This window comes from Argiope bruennichi, chromosome 8, assembly GCF_947563725.1.
Source record: "Argiope bruennichi chromosome 8, qqArgBrue1.1, whole genome shotgun sequence".
NCBI lineage: Eukaryota > Metazoa > Arthropoda > Arachnida > Araneae > Araneidae > Argiope > Argiope bruennichi.
Genome location: NC_079158.1, coordinates 123,582,464 through 123,597,885, shown reverse-complemented (window position 1 = coordinate 123,597,885; position 15,422 = coordinate 123,582,464).

The window sequence follows — 15,422 nt, the reverse complement described above, 5'->3', positions numbered from 1 at the left end:
TTTTTTCAGTGGCCATATTTTTCGCATAAATGTCTTAAAAAAGACATAATCGAATTATGAAATTAGCTTGTATTTATTGTATTTTCAATGAAAAGATATTTAGGTATAATCTACAAACGGACGGTAATGTTTTTATTGAATTATTCTAATTGCTATTAATTTTGTTAAAGAAATAGCTTTATATAAATGCCAATTTTATAAAGTCATTTACTCATTCATTAAAAATATTTGTTGTCCGTTTCAAATGGATTAATGAATTAATGGATTTTTGAGACTTCGGAATTTGATATGGATTGTTATGAGAATTCGATTAAGTCGTTTCGGAAGCTCAAAAAAAATATCGTACACTTTCGAGTATTCGGTTGCAACTATCCGGCTTCCGTACTATCCGAACTAGTTTTCTTTTACCGTAATAAAATTAGGAATACAAGGCGTTGCATTGGCAACGTCGTCAAGACATTGGAAGCCATTGGAAGTCTGCTATGATCTTCCAACGTGTCGTGTGCAAAATACGAGTTGTGGCAGTAAAAAAAGCAGAGTTCCCCTCTTTGTTCATTATTTCGTCAGGATGTAAGGGCGTCTTTTAAGAACTATTTTTTTTAAAAAAAACTCTTATCTTAGTTATTCTTATCTTGACTCTTATCTTAGGGTTGCCTCTTCATATCTGTATAATCATGCATCAGTCAAAATTAAAATCAGTTTGGGGCAATTTTCTTAAGAGCTAAGCGTATGATTTACGTTAATGTTTTATTTTATAGTCATTTATTATATTTCCTGCATTTAAATTAGGTATTACAGAATTTAGGTTAAAATGTGAACAATATATATCCTTTAACTTTCTTTTTCTCTATTAAATTCTTGAAGCATGTAGCGAAGTTTACAATCTACCATTACAGATCCTTCTATAATGGTAGATAACTATTTATATGATTCACTATGCGACGGCCACTTTCACGTTTTAAGTGGTTTGAAATAAATGGAGAGCTTAGTATTCAATAAGAAGTGAGAAAAATACGTATTATAGCAGTGAATTTTGGTATAAAGACTTGTATATTCTGATATTGGTAAGCAAAGAAATGAATTCATTGAATTGCAGCCTATCCGAATTTTTGTTGTCCGGCCTACCTTTCCACCACATGAGGCCATATACTAGCTAGTGTACTGTAATTTGCAAAATTTCCTGTATTTTTTTAAAGTAAAACTGATAATTCTCTGTTTGTCAGATAAGCAAAAATGTTTTAATTTATCTGCCGTTAACTTTAACTTTATCTTTTTATTTGCTTTAATTTATCAGCTTTGTGAAATACAAAAAATTATAGTGAAAACAGAAATAGATTATACTGCATACAAAAAGGCCAAAAATATTGAACCAAAAGTTATCAGAAATTCTTTATAGGTCCAAAACATTTGACATTTTCCGTTTTGGAATTTCCTTTTCCTGCTTTTACTTAAGGAATTATCTGCTATTATTAGCAATCTTTAATTTACAAATGAAGATAATGTGCAGTTCTACAAACCCAGGACACAGCTAATATTTTTCTTATGCTTCCAAATAAGAGTATATTCTGTTCTTCTTAAAACTCTTTATTGTAAGGTACATTTTTGTGCAAGGGTATTCGAACTTTTCTTCACACAAACATTATTCTATTACATCAAAATGGCTTCATTTCTTCATATAAGAATTTGTTCTGTGAGCATGTTCTAATTATACACATATAAATTTTTTTATAAAAGAATTATTGTTTATTCATTCACAATTCGAAAACTTCATCGCTCAGTCGTTTATTCTGCTTATACTAAGATTATTTTAAATTAGAAAAAGAAAGAAAAAACAACAAAAAAGAAAGAAAAAAAAACATTACTTCATTCACTAAATGTATTTCATTTTCTATAAATAGTAAATAAAGAAGATGATTTTCACTATTTGAGACTTTATTTTGTCGGATATCTGATATCGAAATATCTGAGGCTCATTATCAAACAAAGTCATAAACGTGTTCTTTATGGTGCGGGATGGAAGTTTGGTGAATCCACTACCAACTTACATTCTCTTCTCATCATTTCATAGTGACTTAAAATTTGGGGTTGAATTAAAATAACTTCCTCCAAATTTCAAATAAAAAAATATTAACATTCTAAAAAATGGAATGGGAAAAAAATTACAGTAAATTAACAATCTTTCAGGGGCACTTTTTTTTTTAAAAAATAAATTCTATGGAGTAATCTAATTTACTTAATATAAGCAGGCCATTTAGAAACTTTCGGTATCCAATCCATTAAACTTTCAGTATCCAATTCCGTTATTTTAAAATATATTGGTCCTGAAAGTACGTATCTATAAAGATCTATGTGTTGAAACCCCATCCTTCTACAATCCGTTCTTGACAAATCAGATAACGAAACAATCTTTTCCAAATATGATATCGTGGCCCATATAAAATAGTTTGTTTTATGTTTGTTAGTTTCGTAAGAATAGTTGTGTTAAGTGCTTAAGAATCAGAGAAAAAAAATGGTTCAATTAAATTATTCCTCGACATTCCTTATCAGAATTTATAAACAAAGCTGATGCCTATTTATCATCCTTTTCTATGATTTCCCCAGATATGAGCTAACGGTATCAGTTACCAAAATTCAAAATATTTTTATACGGATATAGCAGTTTGCATTTTTTAAGAAAGCTATTTTCGTCAATATATAATCAAAATTCTAAAAGATCATTGTTCTAAACATCTTTTTCTTTACAATTTAATAAAAAAAACTTATATTTTCCTTTTGTATTTCTTTTATTTTTATATTCATCTTTTCTATAAACGTCTCTCCCATACATTACTAAATAAGTATCAGTAATCAGTAATAAGAACCGGCGGTATCAGTTACCAAAATTCAAAATATTTTTATGCTGGTATAGCGGTCTTCATATTTTAAGAAAACTATTTTCATAGATATATAATCGAAATTCTGAAACATCATTGTTCTAAACATATTTTGTTTTACAGTTTAGTAAAAAAAACTTATATTTTCCCTTTGTATTTCTTTTATTTTTATATTCATCTTTTCTATAAACGTCTCTCCCATACATTACTAAATAAGTATCAGTAATCAGTAATAAGAACAGGCGGTATCAGTTACCAAAATTCAAAATATTTTTATGCTGGTATAGCGGTCTTCATATTTTAAGAAAACTATTTTCATAGATATACAATCAAAATTCTGAAACATCATTGTTCTAAACATATTTTTTTTTACAGTTTAGTAAAAAAAACTTATATTTTCCCTTTGTATTTCTTTTATTTTTATATTCATCTTTTCTATAAACGTCTCTCCCATACATTACTAAATAAGTATCAGTAATCAGTAATAAGAACAGGCGGTATCAGTTACCAAAATTCAAAATATTTTTATGCTGGTATAGCGGTCTTCATATTTTAAGAAAACTATTTTCATAGATATATAATCAAAATTCTGAAACATCATTGTTCTAAACATATTTTTTTTTACAGTTTAGTAAAAAAAACTTATATTTTCCCTTTGTATTTCTTTTATTTTTATATTCATCTTTTCTATAAACGTCTCTCCCATACATTACGAAATAAGTATCAGTAATCAGTAATAAGAACAGGCGGTATCAGTTAGCAAAATTCAAAATATTTTTATGCTGGTATAGCGGTCTTCATATTTTAAGAAAACTATTTTCATAGATATATAATCAAAATTCTGAAACATCATTGTTCTAAACATATTTTTTTTTACAGTTTAGTAAAAAAAACTTATATTTTCCCTTTGTATTTCTTTTATTTTTATATTCATCTTTTCTATAAACGTCTCTCCCATACATTACTAAATAAGTATCAGTAATCAGTAATAAGAACAGGCGGTATCAGTTACCAAAATTCAAAATATTTTTATGCTGGTATAGCGGTCTTCATATTTTAAGAAAACTATTTTCATAGATATATAATCAAAATTCTGAAACATCATTGTTCTAAACATATTTTTTTTTACAGTTTAGTAAAAAAAACTTATATTTTCCCTTTGTATTTCTTTTATTTTTATATTCATCTTTTCTATAAACGTCTCTCCCATACATTACTAAATAAGTATCAGTAATCAGTAATAAGAACAGGCGGTATCAGTTACCAAAATTCAAAATATTTTTATGCTGGTATAGCGGTCTTCATATTTTAAGAAAACTATTTTCATACATATATAATCAAAATTCTGAAACATCATTGTTCTAAACATATTTTTTTTTACAGTTTAGTAAAAAAAACTTATATTTTCCCTTTGTATTTCTTTTATTTTTATACTCATCTTTTCTATAAACGTCTCTCCCATACATTACTAAATAAGTATCAGTAATCAGTAATAAGAACAGGCGGTATACGTTACCAAAATTCAAAATATTTTTATGCTGGTATAGCGGTCTTCATATTTTAAGAAAACTATTTTCATAGATATATAATCGAAATTCTGAAACATCATTGTTCTAAACATATTTTGTTTTACAGTTTAGTAAAAAAAACTTATATTTTCCCTTTGTATTTCTTTTATTTTTATATTCATCTTTTCTATAAACGTCTCTCCCATACATTACTAAATAAGTATCAGTAATCAGTAATAAGAACAGGCGGTATCAGTTACCAAAATTCAAAATATTTTTATGCTGGTATAGCGGTCTTCATATTTTAAGAAAACTATTTTCATAGATATATAATCAAAATTCTGAAACATCATTGTTCTAAACATATTTTTTTTTACAGTTTAGTAAAAAAAACTTATATTTTCCCTTTGTATTTCTTTTATTTTTATATTCATCTTTTCTATAAACGTCTCTCCCATACATTACTAAATAAGTATCAGTAATCAGTAATAAGAACAGGCGGTATCAGTTACCAAAATTCAAAATATTTTTATGCTGGTATAGCGGTCTTCATATTTTAAGAAAACTATTTTCATAGATATATAATCAAAATTCTGAAACATCATTGTTCTAAACATATTTTTTTTTACAGTTTAATAAAAAAAACTTATATTTTCCCTTTGTATTTCTTTTATTTTTATATTCATCTTTTCTATAAACGTCTCTCCCATACATTACTAAATAAGTATCAGTAATCAGTAATAAGAACAGGCGGTATCAGTTACCAAAATTCAAAATATTTTTATGCTGGTATAGCGGTCTTCATATTTTAAGAAAACTATTTTCATAGATATATAATCAAAATTCTGAAACATCATTGTTCTAAACATATTTTTTTTTACAGTTTAGTAAAAAAAACTTATATTTTCCCTTTGTATTTCTTTTATTTTTATATCTATCTTTTCTATAAACGCCTCTCCCATACATTACTAAATAAGTATCAGTAACCCTTATATAAGACTGCAGAATGCAATGCAATTGAGAAAGTATACAAGATAAAATATATCTCATTTTTGTTTTCTATAAATACATAAATTTCTTACACTGCATAATACACATGTGATAAATCGATCCAGAAACTCATGTACTTATTCAATCAAAAGTATTTATTTGAAAGTTGCTAACTTCTCTGAAATTAGGTATTAGTATATTTAAGCATTTTCTTAAACAAATGAACAATTAGCAGTAGACAGTGGTAATCTGTATTATTTTTCAGCCAAACTCCCAAGCGAAAAGACAGTGAAGAATCCTGGAACTAATTATTAAAGACAATTTTTAAGAAGTTTTTATTTTAATTCTCTTTTTCTTTTGATGTTTAACAATACTCCTGAATCTTGCCATCACCTTTCCCAAAATTCATTGTAGGGTGGTGCCACTTGAATGGAATCAAAATTTCATTAACTGATAATTAAACTCTGAAAATATTAAATAATATAGTATTATAAAGACCACATTAGTGAATTTTTTTAAAATTTCCACCTAAAAAAATCAGAAGAAAAAAGATTACAAAATTTCAAATTTACAAGCATGGAAGAAGTCAAGTTAAATAAAAGTATAAAAATATTTTGCAACTCTTTAAATCAGAGCTAATTAAAATACCAGAGGTTAAATGATTTTGTATGTGATGTTTACTGGCGCAACTCCCATATTGCACCAATCAAATGATAAAATACAAGAGCAGACGATATTAAATAATTTTACTTATATATATAAAAGCAAATAGACCGAAATAAGAATGGATATAATATAATAATTTACAAAAGGCATTTCATATGAAACGCCACCTGACCGTCTATAAAAAAACATGTCTTTATACACGCCACCTGACATGAAAATACCAGAGACTTCACAGTTTATTGTATCATTTTTATCAAAGGTGAATTTAAAATCAAAGCAGAGAAGTAAATCAGATTAAACCTCATTCTAATATTAAATAACAGTAATATGAAAGAATTAAAGGGATATATATATCCCTTTCGTAATATATACACCATTATATATTTATTGCATTACATATTTCATCTCCGAAAACGAATGAAACGCATTCATTCGAATGCGTCGAGCCGAGTGTTATCGATTTCACTTTTACCCTCATCGCTTAGCAAGAGAGCCGCTCTCTAATTGCGAGTCATAATGGCTGATGCAAAATCTCTCTGTCACCCTGCGTCCATTTTTCAAAAATCAGCCGCAAAACGCATTCATAAAATTCGGAAGCCAGAAAATTAATCACTCCGCTCCGTTTTAAACGCGTGCGCAACTCATTTGAATAATTTCCCTGGGCGCACTAATCCCCGACTATCCTTAATCGGCGAATGCCGTAATTGCTTTTCAATTAATATTTAATTTATCCGCAAACTTCATTTTTAGCGCAGATGAGGAGGCCCTTCATTAACCGGCGGCACTAACAGATGTTGAAGCATCTTGAAATTTATGCTGGTGCCAGAAAATGTTCGATGCGCGGGCTGGCATGTTTTATTTACAGATTGGCGATAACGGAAGTTGCCTCGAACGATCAACGCCGGGAAAGGGGTGGAGGTATATCCCAACTTGAGAAGATTCTTGGCGCGTGAGGGGATGGTTATTAGAGTTGGGCTATGGTTAAAGGTGGTCTGAAGAATGGGGTGGGGGAGAGGGAACTTGGATAAAGTACAGTGTTCTGTTAAGTTTTGTTATCTACCGGAAGATATTCAAAATGTTTAACTCTCCATGAGCGAATGAAAAGCAGTTGAAACTACCTGAAATATTGTATATTGAAGTATTTTATTCTTCATATTTATTAAATTTTATTTAGTCTGTTAAAAGTATTTCGTTCTGCATATTCGGACAGTTGCCGACGAATTTAACGATCTTGGCGACAAAATGGAAGGTTTTAGACTCTTCAGGAATCCGCGGGAAAATATGTAAAATGTTCATCTCTGCATGAGAGTAGGAAAAGCAGTTGAAACTACCTTTGAAGTATTTTATTCTGCATATTTAGTGCAGTGCCTTTATAGCAATTTAGAAAAATGAATATATTGTTATGAATCTGCAATGTTGCTTCACAGCATAATTAGTTTCATCGTAGGAAAAATAATTTTACAGACAGCTCTATTAGTTGCTGATTGGATGCCGAATCAATAACCCTTGGTGATAAATATGGGGCTTGGTGATAAATTTGGAGAGAAATTTAACAACCTTGACGCCAAAATTGGCGATGAATTTAACGACCTTGGCGGCAAAACGGAAGCTTTTAGTATTTTCAGGAATCCACCGGAAGATATTAAAAACTTTTAACTCTTCTTGAGAGTAAGAAAAGCCGTTGAAACTACCTTTGAAGTATTTTATTCTGCATATGTTAGAGGCAGTTGCCTTTATAGCAGAGTAGAAAAACGAATAAATTATTACGAATCTGTAATGTTGTTTCATTTAATTTCGCCGTAGGAAAGAAAATTTTAGGGGAAACTCTATTGTTTGCTGATTGGATGCCGGATCAATGTCACCCGGACTTTTCGAAAAACATGACGACCTCTTGGCGATGAATTTAACAACCTTGGCCACAAAATAGAAGGTTTTAGAATCTTCAGGAATTTTGGCGATAAATCCATTAGGATGCGATTTAAGGTGATCTTTCGAAAACCTTCTCTTCCCTGTCTCGGGATTATAAAAGGCCGTGAGACCAAACTAGAGTTAGTCTTTTGAGTTCAAATCAAGTCATTAGTTGAACGAGTTCTCTCTCTCTCTCTCTAAGCACTTGGAGCTGCTTATGATTGTTATGCTTGCATTCTGATGTTTACTAGAAGTGCTGCTGTTTATTGCTTGTATTCGCTTGGCTTTTTTTTGTCGCTTGCTGTGTCTTTTTATAAATAAACGTCATTATTCATTAATGAGGCCTTTTGATTGTGTCGCTATACACCCACTGCAATGAACCCATTGACTTTACAAACTTTGAGGAGGAAGCTCTGGAATAATATAATAACAGCAACGTCTGATTTCAAACTTCCCATGAAAAAAATCTTATATACAATATATTACGTTAAAATCCATGCATATCTATATCTCTGTTTGGTTCATATTTAGCATAAGCATATTTCGATTTATACAAATACGTGAAAAAAACTTTCAATACTGCAACCAATGTTCTATCGCACAGAAAACAGTAATTACACAGAGAACAATCACTTGCTGCAAATAATAAAAGATGTCTACACAATACAACTATAAAACTGAAGTTTGACTTTAATACTCTCCCTGATACTGCGCATGGCATAATCGTTGCCAATTTGTGTTTGCACAAATTTCCATATGCGAGTGTTGTTTTTTTTTTCTCTGAACTAACTAAAAGTTTTGAGGCAGAGTTTCAATACAATGTAATACTACTGATCACTGCCGATTAATCAAAGAGCTTTCAACTGACATCTGGGCATTAGTACTGTGTATCGATCAATGAAACAAAGGGATGCAAATTCGAAACTAATTTCTCCAAAAGGACATCTTGTATGAGAGTTTCATGTGAGTCACAACTCTTACAAAGGTTTATTGACTTCAAGCTGAGACGTGGAAGTTTGGATGTGGATGTCTGCAGAAGAATAGTATTTTTAATTTGACTATATAATGAATTGAGAGATCCATTCTAATTTACACAAAGGTTGCATGAAAGTAAAATCGCAATTTAACGATCCTGACTTTTAAAACATAATCTAAATTATAAACAGCTTTTCCCCATCCTAGTAAATGAATATACATCTTTTCTTGGACAGCCAGCCATCGACATTTAGACACAAAAGAAATTTCAAAATACTAATTTAATTTTAAGCATTTTTTGTTTACTGTATGTATGATTGTATTATTCTGTATGTATTATCGGTTATGCAATTTTTTTTTCACTATATTCAACAATAAAAATATTTTTAGATCATAATTTTTGTCTTATAAACATTTTTAAATTAATGATGTCCTGAAATTTTTAACTTAATATCATATATTCAAGAATAATTTATCTTAAAATTCAAAATTTAAAGCTGTTTTTCTTATATATTTGGTTAATTTCTAAACATCGAGTTCTTTTAAACAGAAAACAAACTATTTAAATTAACGTAGAGTTTTAATTTGCATGTAAAGTTCAAGCTGCCTTAATAATATTTTTTATGAATTACGTGAATTTTTATTTTTGAAATCAAATGCTTTAATCTTTCTAAATGAGTAAAGAAAATGCAGGAAATAAAGTTAAAAAGTTAGTTTTGAGATTAAAGGTAAAACTACAATAATAAAAAATTCATTTTATCAAATTATTTTCTTTGTTAAATAAAAAATGTAATAAATAAATCAATTATTATTTAATTGAAAAAAATTAATTATTAAATTAAGTGAATTAAAAATAATAATTTAAAAACGTTTGCAGAACGTTTTTATGTTAATAACGTAGAATTTAGAACGTTTTCAAGTCATAAAACACTGTTTTCATGCATATAGAAAGAATATGTTTCAAAGGCAGTCAAACAATATTACAAAAACTCCCGTATGCTGATATTTGTGCTGTTTCTTCGATTTAGTTTTTATAATCGATGATTTGTTAAAACATCTATTTTTTAAATTTCAAACCAAGACATAAATAAATAAATATTCCAATCGGTTTATTAGCGGAATATATAAATTATGTCCACAACTTTTATATTATTTTTTGTATAAGTTTCTAAATGTGAATTATTTAACGTATGAACAGCCAGTCAAACAAAGGAGAAAAAGTTGATCATAATTAAAATATAGAAATTATAAAACACATTAATAAAGGAAATACTAGGGTAAACGTAATGCCATGTTATAAATGATCATATGTAGTCGGTTAATAAAGAAAAATTACATAATTCATATTTGTGATACCAAGGATAAAATTTGTGCTCACTCTTGTAAAATTGGAAAAAATTTGCTCTATAGATCAGAATAATATTTAATGGACACATTATCTTAAAAATATTTCTTTAACAACAACATTAACATTCATTTAACATTTACAGTTTCTATTTTGCAACCAAAGTTGTGAGAATGGAAATTTGCAGATTTTTGTTAACTTTTCTTAATTCATGTGATTTTTGGTTTAAGGTTTATTTTTAAAAAATTAAATGTGGGTAATTTATTGAATTAAATTTACTACATGTTGAATATATCAATAGAGGCTTGATACATTCTGCGATCAAGCAGTATCATCATCAGTATGATTTGAAAAAAGAAAAGAAAAGAGTTAAGCTGTAAGTTAAAAAGGAAACATGAATTGTAGATGAATAAAAATTCATTGAAATGTTCAAAATTAATTTTTGTATTAAAATGTCTTTCGAATTTTAATCAATGACATAAAACATTTCCTTATACATTTTTATACCTATCTTAAAATTTAAATTTAACTTGCAGCGCCACTTTTGTCATTGGTGGCACAAATGTAAATTTTTTTCTTTACTTATTGCTCAAGGTCTAAACAGTATATATACAAAACCACATTGACTTGCTTTAGTTTTTTCTTTGTAATTGAGCTCAAAATACCTACATTTTAAAAATGGCTGACCTGAATATGAGTAAATTAAGAATATTGAAACACAAAAACTATTTAAAAGTGCCTGTTTATTAAATTCAAATGAGGGCTCGTCACTTAAAACGTATTATAAATCATGTTGCACTTCTTTTTTTCTTCTTTTTTTTCAAACAGAGATTATAAAAAGAGATGTTTAATGGCTCCCTTATTTCACCAATGATAACATTTCTTTATATCTATAAAAATTCAGGTTAAAATATTAAAAGTGGTATAAATCATAAAATATTTTAATGTACTTCTAATTATTACATCCATATTGGGATAAATCATTCGACGTAAAGTTTAAGCATCCTGCTTCCGTCTTTGTAAATGTTGTCCAAAAAAATGAGATAAATAATTAAAGGCAGTTGAATAAAAATAAACGAAAAAAATCTCTCCAAAGACAAATATTTAACTTTGTTATTCTTTGACGTCGAGTTAAATATTTGCTTTTATCCACTCGGTAATCTAAAAGAAAATTGGATTTGAGGTGGAAACCAAAACCGCGAACTGAAACACCGCTTAGTTTTCATTGAGGAAAGATAGAGAGCTCTGCGCGCTGAATGCATGATAGAGAGTTTAATAAGAAACTTCCTCAGGTGGAGCCAATATTTATCCTGGATTCAGTTGCAAAATAAACTATTTCTTGCGTAACTCCTTTAGAAGGGAGCTGTGGAAATATAAATAAAAATATAGACTCTTTGATTAGCTATGCATCTGCATGAATATTCACATAGCTTAAAATATAAAAAAAATTAGACTTATGAACTTAAATTTGTTATATTCACGCATCCCAAATTTTCATCCAACATTTTTTGTACCACAATTTTTAATCATAGAACTAATTATTTTCACTTGTTATTTTTTATTATATTTTTATTATATTTTATATTTATAATATTTTTTACGTGTTATTTTTTATTATGTTTACTTATATAATCCATCCGCAAAAGACAGAAAAAACAGAACAGTTAACAGAAAAGTGATGATTTTAATTTTATGTTATAACGATATGTTTTCTGCTAAAATTAGTCTATTATTACTAATCTATTATTAATCACTATTATTACTATATATAATTCAAGTTTCTCTATTTTAAACCCAAAAATCTCAAAGTAATTCAATAAAGAAAATTTCCTAAATTTTACTTGACATCTAATGCTTATAGAATCTGTCAGAATATAATGGAGATAAGAATTTCTCACCTCAAAATATTCCCACAGGATTCAAATTGTTACCTCAACCTTAGTTTAAAGGCCCAATGTTACAAATAAATTCCAAAGTCTGTGAGTAATTCAAATTAAGAAAATTACCTCAATAATATTTCATATGGTAACATTATAAAAGATAAATGTCTGAAGATAAATGTAGAACTTCAATTTTTACCTAATCGATTGTTAATACATATAATTTATGTATTTCTATTCTAAATGCAAAAATCTCAAAATGATTCAATGAAGAAAATTACCTGAATATTACTTGATATCAGGTGTTTACAGAATCTGTCAAAATACGATGAAGAGAAAAAATTCTGACTTCAAAAAATTCCATAAGAATCAAATTGTTACCTCAACCTTAGTAAAAGTCCAATGTTCCAAAGAAATGCTAAAACCTTAGAGTAAATAAAATTAAAAAAATAACCTCAATAATATTTGATATGATAACATTATAATAGAGAGAATCAAACGAATAAATGTTTGCTGCTAAAACTTTAATTTTTATCTTTATTATTCGATTTTTTTATATTTAATATTCAAATTTCTCTAATCTAAACTCAAAAATTTCAAAGTAATTTAAATAAAGAAAATTACCTGAATTTTATTTGATATCAGGTGTTTACAGAATTTGTCAGAATACAATGAAGAAAAAACTTCTGAACCCAAAATATTCCCAATTCTCTAACGCTAAAAAGGCCCAATTCTCAAAAGAAATGCAAAGGCCTTTGAGTCATTCGCCCTCTATCATTTTCAGAGTAAACAGCATTTTCTCTACCTGAGTCAGAAGAGGGGACTTCGTTTCCTGCCAACTTTCTTTCCGGAAAACCTGCTGTCAAAGAGCCGGATCCGCTCCTGGGAGAGTGAACTGGACAGCGGATGAGGTCTTCCCACACCTGTCACTTACGATCAACGACACCTCGTTACACCCTCCTCTGGTGTCCAAACCAAACAATAGAGCGGACGGTAGCACGGCCTGCTGAGTTGTTCCAATGGAACCCACTCGCCTTCGCAACTAGGCGATAGTTACAAGGTTTTACTTAGGTTAGCTTCTGCCACCAGGCACAAAAAAAACTGAGTGACTGGTGCTATAAGGGGATAAAAGAGAAATGTCGGCTATTTATAAACCAAAAGAGAGTTACAAATCCTTTGAAAGAGAGTTTCAAAAAGAGATAGCCTGCGATAGAAAGAGATAACACAAATAAATCAACTTTTTTTTAAATGAAAACCGATGAAAATAGTGGAGAAAAGATGCAAAATACACATGAAATGAATATGCAAAACACGTTGTGAAAATAAATCATAAATTAACAGTAAAGGTGGAAATAAAATTTAAAGCATGGTAATAGAGGCATTAATTGCTCATCAGGAGGTGAAATCAATGTGGATCGCAAACAGAATTGTAGCTTTTTCAGTAAGCAATTAAACCAACATCGGACAATTCAAGAAATGCTGTGAAAGTAAATCATAAATTAATAATAAAGGTGGGAATAAAATGTAAAATCGAGTATCACACAATAACTTTTTCTGCAAACAATTAAACAAACATCGGACAATTCAAGAAATACTGTGAAAATAAATCATTAATTAATAATAAAGGTGGAAATGAAATGTAAAACAGAATGGAAAATAAGGTAATAGACACATTAATTGCTCACCAGGAGATGAAATCAATGTGAATCGTAAAAGAAATTACAGCATTTCCTGCAAACAATTAAATAAACGTGGAACAATTATATGAACCGGTGATGTTTTTATCTAAAATTCCAACTTGGAAACATTGAAAAAGCGATGAAAATCTGAAATAAAATATAAATATTAAAATTAATATTGCATAATAGACTAAAGTAAATAAAAAATGGAAGCATACTAAGGATAGAATGAGGAAAATCAATAAAAAAAGCACATCATAAAGAAAAAGATTGTTACGGAAGGCATAAACTTTTTCCATGAACCAGAATTTTAAGATGGATCAAGTAACGAAACTTTAGTACATGTTTGTTGCCTTGCCAGGGGAGGACTAAGAACTTCTAGGTGCGTGCGCTGAAGATATCGATGGCGAATTAAGTTTCAAATAAATTTGTGTAAAATGGATAAAAGTTAAAAAAATATTTGAAATTAAAGATGGTTGGAAAAAATTATGAAGAAAAAGTATAATTATTTGGGATTCTTAAATCCTATTTAAAAGAGGTATTTTCGAGTTTCATAACAGAACTTCATTGTTTGAGGGAATTTTTAAAAATTTATTATTGCAACAATGTTGCTTTAATACGTAATCCTTTGCTTACAACTTAAGGCCTGTAATTAAGGGTTTAAAGATGGAAGAAGTATAGAAATTATTGTAAGTGAGGTTGCAGTGACTTGACCTGATACTTCCACCCGATTTTGTTTTGTTGCTTATTTTATTCATTCTTATTAAGTTACAAAAATATATATCTATAAACACAACATTTAGATATGTCATTTTTATCAGAAATATCAAATTGATAAATTGATTTGTCCATTCTATATTTAAATCTAAAATTATCTTAGGATGTTGGCAATTGTTTTTGTTTAATTTTAGCTTGTCTAGATAAGTATTGTGGCTAAGAGAGATGAAATCTTGAAGATTAAATATAGGAGTAGCAATGGCCTTTATCGAGCAGTCATTGACGAATGACTTGACTTTCACTGACGTCCTCAATGAATGTGCATTTCAACGCATTTAGACTCATCGTAATAAACAATATGGAAAATGCAGAGGAAAACAGTGCACTTTTTTCTGCATAAAATCAGACACAACTGTAACTTTTTGTTACCGACACTGAGTTCGTTTAACTTTTATTCTGACTTTTCTTGCAGAGTGGAAGACGACAATGAACCAGGCCCTGGAACGACATCTGCAATGGCGAAGTATATTTTTTATCTCACTGATCGCCCAGAATTAAGGAATTAAGCCATTGAAAATCTACGTGTCTTCCATTATAATCATCTAAAATTACCGTCTGCTGTGAGTTCCTTTCCCTGTTCAATATTGGGTCATTTCCCGCCGAAGAAAAGACAATAATTGTGTGTAACATGCTGTGTGTACTCGCGCGTGCGTGCGTATGTGTGTGTTATTCTAAATAAATCAAGAAATTGATTCTACCATCTTATATTATAAAACAAGTACAATTTCATGGAATAATTTATTCGTTACAAGAGTATTATTGTAAAGCTGCTGAAAAACAATGTAAAATCTGTGGTTTCTAATTTTTTTTTCCTTGAAAAA